This window comes from Diadema setosum, chromosome 22 (assembly GCF_964275005.1).
Source record: "Diadema setosum chromosome 22, eeDiaSeto1, whole genome shotgun sequence".
NCBI lineage: Eukaryota > Metazoa > Echinodermata > Echinoidea > Diadematoida > Diadematidae > Diadema > Diadema setosum.
The window spans coordinates 2995532-3010748 of record NC_092706.1 but is presented as its reverse complement, the minus strand read 5'-3'; the positions used below and the strand labels follow the sequence as shown (position 1 = coordinate 3010748).

Below are 15217 nucleotides of genomic sequence, written 5' to 3'. Positions count from 1 at the left end.
AAATAGTAGAAAAATTACTATAAACTATATAGTGAATATTTAGATTCTTTTGGCCGGGTAAGTGGTGATCAGGGTATCATGAATCTACACAAGCAACGGGCATATTGCATTGGACAGGTTCTTTGACCCTTTTAAATTTGCCCATTCACCTACAGCTTTGTAGCTTTACTTGCCACGCTTTTTCATCGGCATTCAGTAGAACTTCATCCAAACTTGACCTCATGTTAGAATAGCAAGCATAATCAAGTGTAGCAGTGTGACTCAATCCTTTAGGAAGGGGCATGGTGGCACTCTAGCCATGATCAAACTGGCAAAAGATGGAGAAGTTATACTGATGTCTTGCATAGTTTTAGGCATAACAAGAATGCATGACCACTGCAGAAGTCCAGAGTTTAATTTCATTGCTAAGTCGCTCTCCACTGTGGTGAAGTCATGTGGAATATCAGCAATGACTCATTTCTTTTGTGTGTGTTCTTTTGCTTCCAAGCTGAAAGTAATGGCCCTACACAAATATTCATAGACGGGACTGTATCAATCAATGCAGAATGAACTTTAGCATTATATTGAAATGCGTATTACTGATCTTCTGCAGAGCTGGATAGCAGGTAATGCTCAAGATGGTCTTAACGAAGTGTTGGATTTGGTTCAGATAGTAAGTTATATGGCTTCGCAGTGAACATGGGAAATGGAGTAGAAAGGAAGAAACTGAACAATCACAGAACAAAAACTAGATCCTGCAGAAATTTAGTGCATTTAAATTCCAGTTTTGTCCTTTGTGAAATATCACACAGTTAGCTGCCAACATGCAAGGTTTCCTTCAGATATTCTGAAGTGTAGTGGGAATTTGAGCTAATGTGTTGATGTGAAACGTATACCGATCACGATATTATATATCAGTGGCATAGCTTTCACTTGAGCGTGAGAAATAAACAGATGGTCAAGGCTTGGATGTGTGATCATGAAATGTGTTTAGCAGAAACTAGACTGAAGAATTGTGTACAGATAATGGACTTGGTCTTCATTCTTTTTTTTTTTTCTTTTTTTTTAGCCAGAGGCTGTCATATTTGCCGTGATTTGGGAGATGACAGATTTTCTTGTGTATGTGTGTGTGTGTGTGTGTGTGTGTGTGTGTGTCATGTCGATTAGCTGAAATTACGTGTTGTCTGAGCAAGTATTAAAGGACAGGCTCACCTTCAAATACATGTACTGATTGACTGAATGCACCAATATTATTAGAACACATCTGTGAAAGTTTGAGGAAAATCAGATAATCCATTCAAAAGTTATGAACATTAAAAATTCATAACTTTTGAATGGATTGTCCAATTTTCCTCAAACTTTCACTGATGTGTTCTACTAATGTTGCTGCATTCACTCAATCCACATGTATGAAGGTAAACTGGTCCTTTCACCGTTGTGCTTACACTCTCGAGGAGTCTAGTCATTTGTCTAAAATACAGTCCCTAACAATTGTATGAATAAGTATGGAATTCATCTCTGACTGATGATAGTGGTGAGAAACTGATAAAAATAGTAATTATGATGTGAGGATAAATCTGTAGCAACAATAATAAAAACTCGGGATTCTAAATGTTATTATACCAATTGTCATCAATGAAATGTTACCAAAGATGCAGAGTGCATTTTTCCTACTAATTGTATAATTTGCAGATATGTTATATTATCAGAATGCTCTAGAACCTGCATTATGTCAAATATCATACAAGAAAGAAGCGGCATGCCATTGATATAATTCTGTCGAATTGAGGGTACAATATACTGTAAATTGGCCATGATGTTTTTAAAAAAGATATTAAAAAAAAAGAAAGAAAGAGATACCAGCAAATTTATGGCGGGTTGTAGGGGAAAAAAAAGCATGTGCAAAAAGACTACATATAGAGCTCTGATTGGAGTTAAAGGGGGTGGGGCTCTGTTGATATGGGGGTGCACCTGTGTGCTAAGTGCTCTTGGCTCCTATCCACTCCGCCCCATTACACTGGCAGCTGCATGCGGAACTCAGTCCGCCAGTCAGATGCGATCCACTTCTCCTATTACGCTTGGCCTTGAGGCAGCTCCGCAGATGCTGGATGCGGGGAGGGATGCCCTTTGATATCACATGAATGCTCATGGAATCAAGAATGATTTTTCTCTTGCTCTCTTTGCTCTCGACTATAGATAGATAGGAGTGACTGATTTTATTCAGAGTTAGTTTGCCCTAATGCATGTAAGAATAAAGAAACACACAGAATTTCACTCCACGGTTATCATTCTTATGTGGAAGAAATCCTGTTCTGTGATGACTGTGCAGGATACTGCTCATTCTTGCTATCTGTGCAAGATGTGTACATAGTAAGCTCCCAGTGTATTGAAGGATGTCCATTGTGCTGTAGACACCAAGAGCTAATCTTGAAATGGACACCCATAACTGGTACCACAGTGAGTTTACTTTGATGAAAATTCATGATATTCTTTTTATTACATGCACATCAAAAATTGTTTAGAAATCCTCACTTAAAGAAATATAATAAATTTATTCATATGTTTTACATACACCAAACAGATTTTGTGGTCTTCTTTCTTCATCATTCAGTAAATCCATGTAGACTTTGTGTCTCGATACATATATGTTTATTTTTCAAAGCTAGCAAGCCCACTCAAGTGTAGCATTGTGCCCTATTCTAACAGGAAGGCCATGGTAATGCAGGAGGGATTGGGGGATTAGGTAATCTCTTTTCATTGACCATTAATTTCCTAATATCTGTGGCAGTTGGTAGAGAAAGCTCACTCCAGTGTGTATGCCAATTAGTGAACAAAGCACATTAAAGGTGAAGAGGGTGATAGAAGTATTTTAGTAATTTGTTGATTACAGGTACTACATGTAGATGAGTCACATTAAAGTTGAATCAGAACTTATGAGAGCTGTAGGAACATGCTGTTAAAAGACTAATTTCATTGTCATACGAATGAGACTGTGCTGACACAGTAGCTATATTGTAATTGATACCAGCATGAAATTTCCACTTTCTTGAAAGGAGACTGAACGAATAGTACTCAATCTGTGTAGAAATCACACAGTTTGCAACATATTGTATGCGAACACCACTATGATGCTGTAAACTAGAACAAAGGATTTTAGGGGCTATTCCACACCATATGCAATTCAGTTTCTGTAAATCAGGTTAGAAGCAGATGGATGTAATTGTGAAGGCTTTGTGGAAATCAAAACCCTGAAAGAAGCAAATTGTAGAATAAAAGATTATATTTGAAGCAACTACTTTGCTAAATGCTGTCTTCAGTTTCATCAAGTGAACTTTTAATTCCTCTTAGATTTGTATGCTCTTTGATATTCCTTATTGGTTTGTTAACTTATCTGGCAAAAGTTAAAACCTGATTCCCCATCTGAACCAAAATTATATGATCCCCTTCATATTTGTGTGCAGTAATACAGCCAAAATTACTATTTGATGAAAATGTGTGAAGCTTTGAAATGCCGTAACCTCCTTTTTATATTGAAAAAAACAAAAACAAAAAAATAGTTCTGATGAACTCGTCACCATAGAGACTTGCGGTGCTCTGTGCAGGTTGACGATGATGGAAACAGATGATGAAATAGATGCATGCAGTGAATTGCGTCTTTTCGGATCTAAAGTTATTCATCAATATACCTCATTACAGTTGGGATATGCTCTGTTCATCAATGTATGTGAATGTATGTTTATATTATCCCTATCTTGGAAAGATTACCTTTTCATCCATTCTCTGACCAGATAGTATCAACAAAAGTGTTTGGTTAACACTGAAAAGTGTCTTTGCATTGCATCTCAGCTTCTAGGTTAATTTATCGAGAGGACATGAACAAGGAGCTTCCATCCCGGAGGTACACCACTCCACTCCCCCACCCCCACCCCTACTCCCACTTTATAATTTGTGCTGTGTTCTATTTTCAGTGAAGCAGGGTATAGATAGGTCTTCTTCACTCCTCTTTGGCACCGTAGTGGGATAATCAAGTGCAGAAAAAATATATCAAAGTGCCAGAATAAGGGTCATTTTGTTCTCTCGAGTGTTTGAATTCATAGCAATCCTCCATCTTGTCTGGGAAAAGCCTCCTACCATGTACCTGCCCCCTCCTTCACTTCAGGATCTGTTGTTTTTGTATCTTGAAGGTGTCCGGTCACTTTCCCCGTTCCCTTTTTTTCTTTTTCTTTTTTTGTACTGAGGGTGGAAGATGGATGAGAAAGAGGGGGCGAGGTGAAGAGAAACTACTTGTGGAGGAAAATGGAGAGAAACTAAAGAAAGATTTGGTAATCTTGAAGGGATCTTTAAATAACTCTTAACTTCAAATCAAGGTGACTGTGCACTGTGCATAACTCATCCACATAATGTTATGGAGAAGGAATGAAAGAAGGCTAAAAACTGAGAATTCTATTTATCATCTCTTGCTCACAGTGGCATTTGAGCAGACTTGGAAGAGAAGGGATAAACTGACGATAACAACAAAACTAACCCGAATATATAGTCCGGGAGCCAGCGGGGGTCAGCCTAGCTGAAAAGGTTACCAATTTTTATGTATATAGCAATTTAGTACATACGCCCCTAAGTATGGAAATGCACGTCTGGCTGGTCATCGGTGGTGGGTGTGGCCAGGAGGGCCAAAAAAAGGACCCCTCAAAATTAGGCTAGCCTAGCTGGAAAAGTAACCCCATGAAAACAACTGGAACTTGTTCGTTACACTTACAGGATAAATGAATGACCATTGCCAGACGTTTTAAATGGTGGGGGGTAGCCGCCAGACGCTCTTAAAGGCCCAACTCCAGCTAGGCTAGCCTAGCTGAAAAAGTAACCTCATGAAAACCACTGGAACTTGTTCGTTACACTTACAGGATAAATGAATGACCATTGCCAGACGTTTTAAGTGGTGGGGGGTAGCCGCCAGACGCCCTTAAAGACCCAAATTTTTCCAGCTAGGCTAGCCTAGCTGGAAAAGTAACCCCATGAAAACAACTGGAACTTGTTCGTTACACTTACAGGATAAATGAATGACCATTGCCAGACGTTTTAAGTGGTGGGGGGTAGCCGCCAGACGCCCTTAAAGACCCAACTTTTTCCAGCTAGGCTAGCCTTGCTGAAAATATAACCTAATGAAACCCACTGGAACTTGTTATTTACACTTACAGGATATATGCATGGCCGTTGCCAGACGTTTTAAGAAGTGGGGGGGGGGGGGGTAGCCGCCAGATGCCCTCAAAGACCCAATTTTACCAGCTAGACTATAGCCCTGATGGCTGGAAAAGTAACCTCCTGAAACCGACTGCTTGTTCTATGTTTGTATCTCACCTGATAAACACTGACGACATAGTATTCTGGTGTTCTTTCAATAACTTTCCACACTTTTGAGCTATATGACCACCAAATTCACTCCTCAGATCATCTAATGATTGCTGTCAAGTGTTAATATTGGTGAAGTCCGACTACGTCAACAGTCAAAAAGTCAATGAACTAGGCCTATGCCATTTGAAAATCTCTGTAATCACAAAGTCGATACGTGGACGAGACATCACTTCGCTTTTGCCTTGTTAGATGGTGAATATTTGTAAGCTTCCGTTTCTAATTCATACAGCACCAACATACATGTCTGGGAATAGCGGTAAAGAAGATTAGAGTCTTTGGCAACAAGTGCAAAATTAAATTCTGTGCCTTATTTGCTAAACAAACGTGGTATAGTGACAGGAGGACAACGACCTGTTAGGCAATATGGCGGACCAATAGCTCTATATTATTAGTGTTATAGAATAAATGACAATGATGTAGTTCTGAAACATACTTTTCATTAGATGCTTTTGCAATGACTCAATGTATACTTTTAATCGAACTAAGTATATATCCATGACTTGCTCATGAATTACGGCAGAACGATTCGGTGAGGAAAGTTTTCTGTCATGTCATTACGGAAGAAGTGAACGTGTCAATATTTTGCTATTTGTTCCATAATTATTTCTGAAGTGAATGTATTTTCCTAAAACATTTTTTCTTTTATATATTACCTACGTTGCATCCAAATGCCTATTCGTTGAAAAAATGCGGGCCATGTATTCAAAGGTCAAAGATCATAGGTTAATGGAAGTAGGGCGTACATTGTACAACATTTCACTAAGTTGTTGGTTTGTTTTTTGTTTGTTTGTTGTTGTTGTTGTTGTTTTTTTTTTTGGGGGGGGGGGCATGATTCAAAGTGTCCTAAAACCTTGTATAATACATGTATTTAGTTTTGTAGTCACGACTCTTGCTATGTATGATGCCAAACTCTTCCCTCTCATACAAATGCAGCCGTTTCAGGGAAATAATTATGATAATGATTGTTAATGCTGAAGTGGTTCATAACATTCCATTGATACTATTTATAGAATTAAAGTGAATTTGACAATGGTATATGATATCCGCAATTTACTCTTTGACAGGTTCTATCATCCGATTAATAATGTATAAATTGAATATACAGTAGTCCCCTATTCAGTAACTACAGGTTAAGTTAGATAAGCTGCATTCATTTTGCACGCGACCATGGCGTTATAGCCAAAGATGATTGAATTCTGTAAAATCTGTGTGCCTGCACAGGATTGGAAAACGAAACAACTTTCTGTGTATAGAACAACGAAACAGAAACTGGTGCATGCATTATTCTCAGTCACTTTGTTATGCATAATGATGGTTTGCTCATTGCAGTTCCGGAATCTCAGCTCGAGGGACTCCAATTGATCCCAAATCAGTCGGCATGCGTGTATCACCCAAAACAATATCTGAACACAATTATAACTGCAGTCCTCCATAGTCTCTATTGGTTGCCGATAAGGGCTGGTATCAAGTTTGATTTTCATATTATTTACAGTGCCTTGTATTTAAATGTTTTCATCGAAATGCCCTAATACGGTATGCGTATCTCAGTTAACTCTTTAAACCATAGTTGTAATCTACGTGCCAAGAATCTCATGTTTTCAATAAGCGTGAACTCCAAGACATGTCGTGATAAGGACTTTCAGACAATTGGCATCGTCATTATAAAACGAATTCCCCTTTTACAAGACACGTTTTAGATTTTAGATAGAAATATGGATTCGTTTGAATGCATACAAACAGCTTCTTAAATCCTCTTACATTTTGTTTTTAAGATATGGTGTATACTTTAGAAGTGTAAGAAGCATGCTCTTGTTTTAGAGGCTTTGAGTACTGGTAAGAAGTATAATATGTTATTCTTATAGATTATGTGAATAAGTACGCATTCAAACGTTTTGAATAAAACGTATCCAGACAACTGCATATCATATTTTCACCTCTTCCGTCATGCAGATGTATACTCTTGCCGAGAAGGTTAACTGTTTGATAGATATAGTGCTCACCTTTTTTTAATATTGAAAAGGTAATTGGGTAAATTTTTGGTTTCAGTATATTATTCAAACACAACTAAGTTAACTTTTACATTAACATTTTCACAACTCACAAATTCACATGATTCACAAGATCCAAGTTACACTAATCCTATTTACTTTGCAGAGTGCAACAACATATTAAGTTATATTCTGAGCAAATAGGCTTACATCAGTTCGCACTATTCAAGGTTTAGAGTAGTTAAGGAACTAAATCGTACCCGATTATGTGATGCTAAGTTGCACCTTGAGATGATGGGCAATATTGCCCCTATAAAGGAGCAGGCGGTGACACTGACTTGCTCCTTTGAAGGAGCAATTTTGCAGCAGTCATGGAGCAAATAAACACCACATAGGTGCAACATCATACCAATAAGGCACAAGATTGCACCCTCAAGAGAGGGTACATTCTTGCATCCTTCGGGCATAAAGTTGCACCTAAAGGAAAGAGGTTGCGCCTTTTTCAAGGGGGCAAAGTTGCTCCCGAGGGTGTAACTTTCACCCTTTCTTGAGGGTACAAAGTAGCAAAGTTCCAAGATTGCACCCTCAAAACAAGGCACAATCTTGGAACTTTGGGTGTTTCTTTGCACCCTCACGAAAGGATGTAAAGTTGCACCAAGATGTAAAGGCTACACGGGGTGCAAAGGTGCGCCGAAAGGTAAAGGGTGCAAGATCGCACCCTCAAGAAAGGTGCAACTTAGCACCCCTTAGTGTGAGTTGAAAGATGCACCCTCAAGAAGAGGTGCAACCTAGCACCACTTAGTGTGGGTGGAAAGATGTATCCAAGGGAACATTTTCGCACCCTCAATAAAGGGTTCAACTTTGCACCCTCTCTGCAGTATTATTTTATACACACGTGAATTCCTTGTTCCTGTGAGCTACGTTTAATATGAGCGTGACCCAGTATTAGACACGTGTCAAGCCTTTGCAGACACAGAATTTTTTTCTTCATATTGTTTAAAGGTCATTTAAAACAAATTTAAATATATATTTATTTCTTTTAAGTTAAGAGGAGCAAAAATGTGGAGATCATGACCTGTGATACATGTTACGGAAAGTCTATATTTTTATGTGTACTCGGGTTTTTTTTTTTCAACTACAAGGAATTACCTATGGGCTAATTGGATAAAGAAGCTAAGCATTACTTTTTTTCATCAGTTAATGTCAGTGCTGGTGTATTATTTTTGAAAAGTTGGCATCTAAATGTCCTCCAAACCAAGTACTTTTTACACTGTATAAAATTATATTCCTGTGAGTTACGTTTCTTATGAGCACGACAGATCTGTAGACACGTGTCATAGTGGTTACAAACACTAAGTTTCCTTTGCTTTCATCGTTATCAAGAAGCGATTTTGAACAATTTCAGATGTTCTGGTTTTTTTCTATTTCGTTACGAGAAGGCAATAATGATTTCATGTAAAACATGTTAAGGAAAGTTGATAGTTTGGTTATTTTATCATTACTCATCTTCGTCTTCTCAACAAGAAGATGATACACATGAGCTCATTTGCTAAAGAAGTTGAAGGATGTTTAATTGCTGGTAGCCACGTAGGGGCTTTTGTCATAACATTTTGCATCTAAATCCCTCGAAACTAAGTACATGCAGTATTAGTTTATAGATAACATAGTATTTTTGTTGTTGCTGTGAGCTTATTCATATGAATTTTAGACATGCTTCTCATATGTTTCTGTCATACGCTTTACTGAAGAACAGCAAATGTTGAGTTTGTTGCCAAGAGAGGTTGATCATTACTTTACAGTTAAGTTCATTGAAGTGCCGGAGCATAAACTTGTCTTGAAATATTAGCATCCTAAACCCTCCAAACCAAAATACGTGCAATACTAGACACGACAGGAATTCCTTGTTGTTGTGAGTTATGTTTCTTAAAAACACTGATTTTTTTCTGCTTTTGCAATGTACTATGTTCAAAAACACTCTTGAACAATTTTCAGATTTCGTTTCTTTCTTAAGAGAAGAAAACGGTGAGGTCATGTGAAGCATGTTCCTATAAGTTTTATTTCGTTAATAATTTTTCTTTACCCATCTCCGTTAATAATTTTTCTTTACCATCTCCTCAACCGTAAGGTGATACGGTACCTAAAAAATTCATAGGCCAAAGGTGTTGAGCTTTAATTCCCCTTCTTAAAGTAAATTTAAGAGCTGGGGCATTATTTTTAAAAAGTTGGCATTTTAAGCGATGTACACCGAGGACGAGTCTTACTGAATGGATTTCTTGTTGCAGTAGAATTGTATTTTCTATGAGCTTGATGGAGTATTAGACAATTGTATAAAGTGTTTGCAAAAACTGTTAATGTATTCCCTTTTGCTCATGTCCAAAGAGTTCATTTGCCAAGTTTTGATTGTCTTTTGTTTTAATCATCAGGGGTTTGTTTTATCATGGTCATAGAGGAAAGAAACTTAATTATAAAAAAAAGCCTTCATGATATAAGAAGAGATACTGTAGGAGACAATTTCATCAAAAGTTGTGATTTCCAACATTTCCAAAATGCAATTGATGAATATTTCTCCCCAGGGCACAGAAAGAAAGTAGTTCTTGGTCTTGGTTTTTTGTTTTTTTTTTTCACGTCAGTATGTTACAATACCCGCGGGTTTACGCCCATCCCACCAATTTCCATCCGGATACTGTATCCGGCCCTGCTTTTTTGTTTTTTATTTTTGTTTTACACTGCAAAGAAAATGAGAACACTGATGTTTGAGAAAAATCCCGACATGTTTGATTGGGCAATTCTTTTTTGATGTCTATCATTCTTTCCAAATAAGTTTTTTGGTTATCACTGAGGACAAATACAGATACCCTATTTCTTCTACCAAAACCACAGCACTGTATATTCTCATATTTCTACAGTATTTCGTCTCAACACTTGCCCTATTGATATTTCAAAGCATGTTTCCCTGTGCGCTCAAGAAACTCCCCCATTAAAGGAGACCTCCGGGTGATTCTCAGATTTTTACATAATAGTTATACTGAGGACAGAGTTTCAGAATTTGTGATAATTGGGATGAAGAATAAGAATATTTTCAAAAAATAGAACAAACTGCAATGAACAAGGATGATGACATGGGAGAGTCACCATAAGAATGCATGAGTTGGGGCTCAAGGAAGCAGAACAAAAGAATAAGGTATGCATAGACAGGTGAACTCGCAAGCAAGCGGTATAGTTATGGAATTACACTGCTATTATTTCTGAAATATGTGAACCTTATAGCTGGTAAAATTGGGTCTTTGAGAGCGTCTGGGGGCTACGCCCCACCACTGAAAGCGTCTGGCAACGGTCATGCATTTATTCTGTAAGTGTAAGAACAAGTTCCAGTGGGTTTCATGGGGTTACTTTCCTAATTTTCAGCTAGGCTAGCCTAGCTGGTAAGAGTTTGGTCTTTGGGGCGTCTGGCGGCTATTGTCTGGCAACAATCATTCAATTATCCTTTGAGTGTATCACAAGAACAAGTTCCAGTGGGTTTCAGGAGGTTATTTTTCCAGCTATATATAGGTTAGTCTAGCTGGTAAAATTGGGTCTTTGAGGGCGTCTGGCGGCTACCCCCCCCCCCCCCCCCCACCACCACCATTTAAAACGTCTGGCAACGGTCATGCATATATCCTGTAAGTGTAAAGAACAAGTTCCAGTGGGTTTCACAAGGTTACTTGTTCAGCTAGGCAAGCCTAGCTGGAAAAAGTTGGGTCTTTAAGGGCGTCTGGCGGCTACCCCCACCACTTAAAACGTATGGCAATGGTCATTCATTTATCCTGTAAGTGTAACGAACAAGTTCCAGTGGGTTTCACAAGGTTACTTTTTCAGCTAGGCTAGCCTAGCTGGAAAAATTTGGGTCTTTAAGGGCGTCTGGCGGCTACCCCGACCACTTAAAACGTATGGCAATGGTCATTCATTTATCCTGTAAGTGTAACGAACAAGTTCCAGTGGGTTACATTAGGTTACTTTTTCAGCTAGGCTATCCTAGCTGGAAAAAAATTGGGTCTTTAAGGGCGTCTGGCGGCTACCCCCCACCACTTAAAACGTCTGGCAATGGTCATTCATTTATCCTGTAAGTGTAACGAACAAGTTCCAGTGGGTTTCATGAGGTTACTTTTTCAGCTAGGCTAGCCTAGCTGGAAAAAATTGGGTCTTTAAGGGCGTCTGGCGGCTACCCCCCACCACTTAAAACGTCTGGCAATGGTCATTCATTTATCCTGTAAGTGTAACGAACAAGTTCCAGTGGGTTTCATGAGGTTACTTTTCCAGCTAGGCTAGCCTAGCTGGAGTTGGGCCTTTAAGAGCGTCTGGCGGCTACCCCCCACCACTTAAAACGTCTGGCAATGGTCATTCATTTATCCTGTAAGTGTAACGAACAAGTTCCAGTTGTTTTCATGGGGTTACTTTTCCAGCTAGGCTAGCCTAATTTTGGGGGGTCCTTTTTGTGGCCCTCTTGGCCACACCCACCACCTATGACCAGCCAGACGTGCATTTCCATACTCAGGGGCATATGTACTAAATTGCTATACACATAAAAATTGGTAACCTTTTCAGCTAGGCTGACCCCCGCTGGCTCCCGGACTAATATACTTGGCGGCATGAACTCTTGACGAAGAGCTTGCTGCACAACATCTGACAGACTGTTTACCTAGACATTGTCTGTGGTCATGTTCATTGTAGCGTACCCATGTCTCACACCTACTGAATGACAATTTGAAGCACACTCTCTTTGTGTATTAACCCACTGAAGACTTGGGCAGGTGTCTACTACTGTATGCGCCATATATTTCGCGAGTCTAAATTTTTGTGAATTGGGACTTCCTGACAGTTTCGCAAGTGGTTAAATTTGCGATCGTGGAGTCCTGTACTGAACGGAGAATATGTGTACGTTACATTCATATCGGCATTAGAGTCAATATTTTTGCATGTTTTTTATTTCACGAATAGCAGCTGACTCGCGAAATTCATGAAAATAAAAACCTTGTGCAATATTCGGCGTATATAGTATACCTCTATGGGAAATATGTGTTGTAGCAAAATCAGGCTGTCCTCAATGGGCTAAAGATGCGAGGGGTTGGCACATTGTATGGCTCTTTCATAGATATGAAGTCACTCAATAGCATGATGGTCTAGTGGATAAGGCTTGTGATTCTTGTACACAGGACTCTGAGTTCCATTCCCTGCCCAGTGCAGACAACCTCCGAAAAGACCGATTGAAACCATGCTGCCCCTCAGGACCCCAGTGTGTAGATTCATGAGTGATGTGCTTCTGGGTAAAGCTCACTGGTAATGATCATTGCAGGGCCCTGTGGGATAGCACCATTAGCACCGCAGAGGTTTGATGGGTGAAAACACAAACATCATTATCATATATCTTGATATGAAACAAGTGTGTCCCAGGGCTGAAGATGTGCGCTTTGGAGTTACTGTAAAAGGGGATATTTTCGTGCGACTGATTTTTCGCACTTGGCCGGGTAAGAAGAGTTTCGCGTGTTTTTAATTCAAGACATCACGCACAGGAACATGTGGCATGCAAAATTATTCGCCTGCTTTTATTTTCGCGCTAGTTTCTGGTTGCGCAAAATGCGTGAAAATTTCAACACCGCGAAAATTTCCACTTTTACAGTACTTTGGTCAGTGCACTGTACGTGGCAAGCTATTACTTAGCGTTGATCATTGCTACAAGATAATCATTGGTAATCCTCTGTTATTTGAAGTGATTGTGGAGTCTTATATTTGTTTAGGAAATAGTGCTCTTTAAGAAATAAAAAAATGAAAGCACCAAAGATCAGAAGTGCATCTTAACATGTATCTGTATCATCACTTCTTTGTCGACTACATGATGTTTTGTGTTTTGGTATAGGTTGATGATGTTCTATTAATACTGAGCACTGTATTTTCTCAATTTACATGCATATGAAGGTTAACTTGTCCTTTAATGTGAAGTACATGGACATGGTTTGGGGGTGGTTCCTTTGTAAATGATAATACCTTTCCCATCTTGTCATTGTCTTCATGTATCGACAAATGTAGGTGAAGACAAGCTGCTATTCTGGCCTTTAGCAATCCACCACGCAGACCTGGTAGAGAGAATGTCTTTCCAGGCTTTGCTGAGATTTGAATAACATCCAAGCCGTTTAATGTCAAGACGGAATTATACCTCAAGTCTGACATTTGCCTCAACCCTGCTTTTAGTTACTTGTCATTCCACCCTGCAGTGTTATGCATGGCAGTGGAATATAGTGCAAATGGATTACCTTAGATTTCGAACATTCCTTTTTTTTAAATGCTTTTTTTTCCCCCTGGTCTCTCTCCCGCCGGGGATACATCGCTTGAATATCCACTTTTTGGATTAAAGGGATGGTGATGGTATACTATTGGTGGAGATGAGGATTGGGCTTAAAGCTTTTTGCGAGATACTAAGAAACCACTTATGAAATAGTTCAGAGCATACCATTCTAAGAGGAATTCAAAGTTTATTGGATGAAAATCGATTTTTAAATGGCTGAGATATCCAAAAACAAAGTAAAACAAAGAGATCGTAATGAAAGATGGGTCCCACACTTTATTAGAATCACTCTGTTTTGGATATCTCGGCCATTTCAAAACCAATTTTCATCAAATAACTGTTGGATTCCTCTTAGAATTATATGCTCTTTCATATTTCATAAGAGGTTTCTCATTATCTCGCCCACCAAAAAAAAAAAAAAAAAAAAAAAAATGTTAGAAGCCTAAAGTTTGGTCTCAACAAAAACTATGCCATCCCTTTAAATGTTTCTGTGCATTAAATATGAGAGTAATATCAAGTGTGAGAGTAATTGATAAACTCAAAGATTTTTTTGAAGTCTTTTTTTTTATACCTTTACAAAGAGGAAGGGTTATTGATGCCTGCATTCACATTTACAATGAAATAGCTCAGTATTTTGCACTGTATTTTGCAATGTATGCAAATACTGTGCAAAATACATTGCGAAATGCAATGGTATGTATACATATGCCATGTAGGCTGGTAATTCAAACTGTGCACAAAATATGTATGCATGTCAGATATGAATGTGAATCTTGTCACGAAATACCTCGGATCATACAGTGGCATATTTCTCATGCGAAATGACACAGTTTGTGTCTTTTCCCAGTGGAAATGTGGGCATGTGCCAATGCTTACCAAAAATACCACATTACATTTGTCTTTCTTGAATGAGAATGGGACCAAGGGAATTACGGTGGTATCTATACTGTGGTACTTCACAAATTAGAACGGTGCCAACAAATCACTGTGGTATTTCATGACACAGCAATTCTAATGTGAATTCATCCATTGCGAAGCCAATTGATAATGAGAGTAAAATTAATGAAATTAAACGTGGTGACAGTGATAATGTTGAGGATGATGGTAATGATGATAATGGTGATGATAGGAGTCATAACAATTGTGTTGTTTTCATGCTGCAATAACTGAGCATGTCGGTTTCTGTCTGCAATTGTATATTATCCTAAAATAATGCCTTGTAGCTATCACTCAGACTATATGACATTGTAATATCTTCAAGATATTCGTAATTTGGGCAGTAGGTTGACACAATGATTGTGAAACTATCAACTTGTGAATCCTCTGAATCATTGGACTCAGTGGTACACAAGAATACACCTGCAAAACGAAGTCTATTGGGTGGTCATCAATCCTTTAAAAGCAGAAATGAGTGGATTTATCTTGGTATAATATTCATGGGAAGTAGGCAAATTGTCTATTTGTTCTTGTTTTTAAGAAGTACTCCTCCGAGTAATTATCCTTTGAGTTATCATGAAGTTTTGTC

At 38.6% G+C, this 15217-nt stretch overlaps 1 protein-coding gene across 1 annotated transcript in view; it reads left to right on the top strand.

Moving 5' to 3' along the window:
* LOC140245421 (hyccin-like) overlaps positions 1-15217 on the top strand; it is a 78540-nt gene that overhangs the window by 41652 nt on the left and 21671 nt on the right. The gene's annotated exons all lie outside the window — the stretch shown is intronic.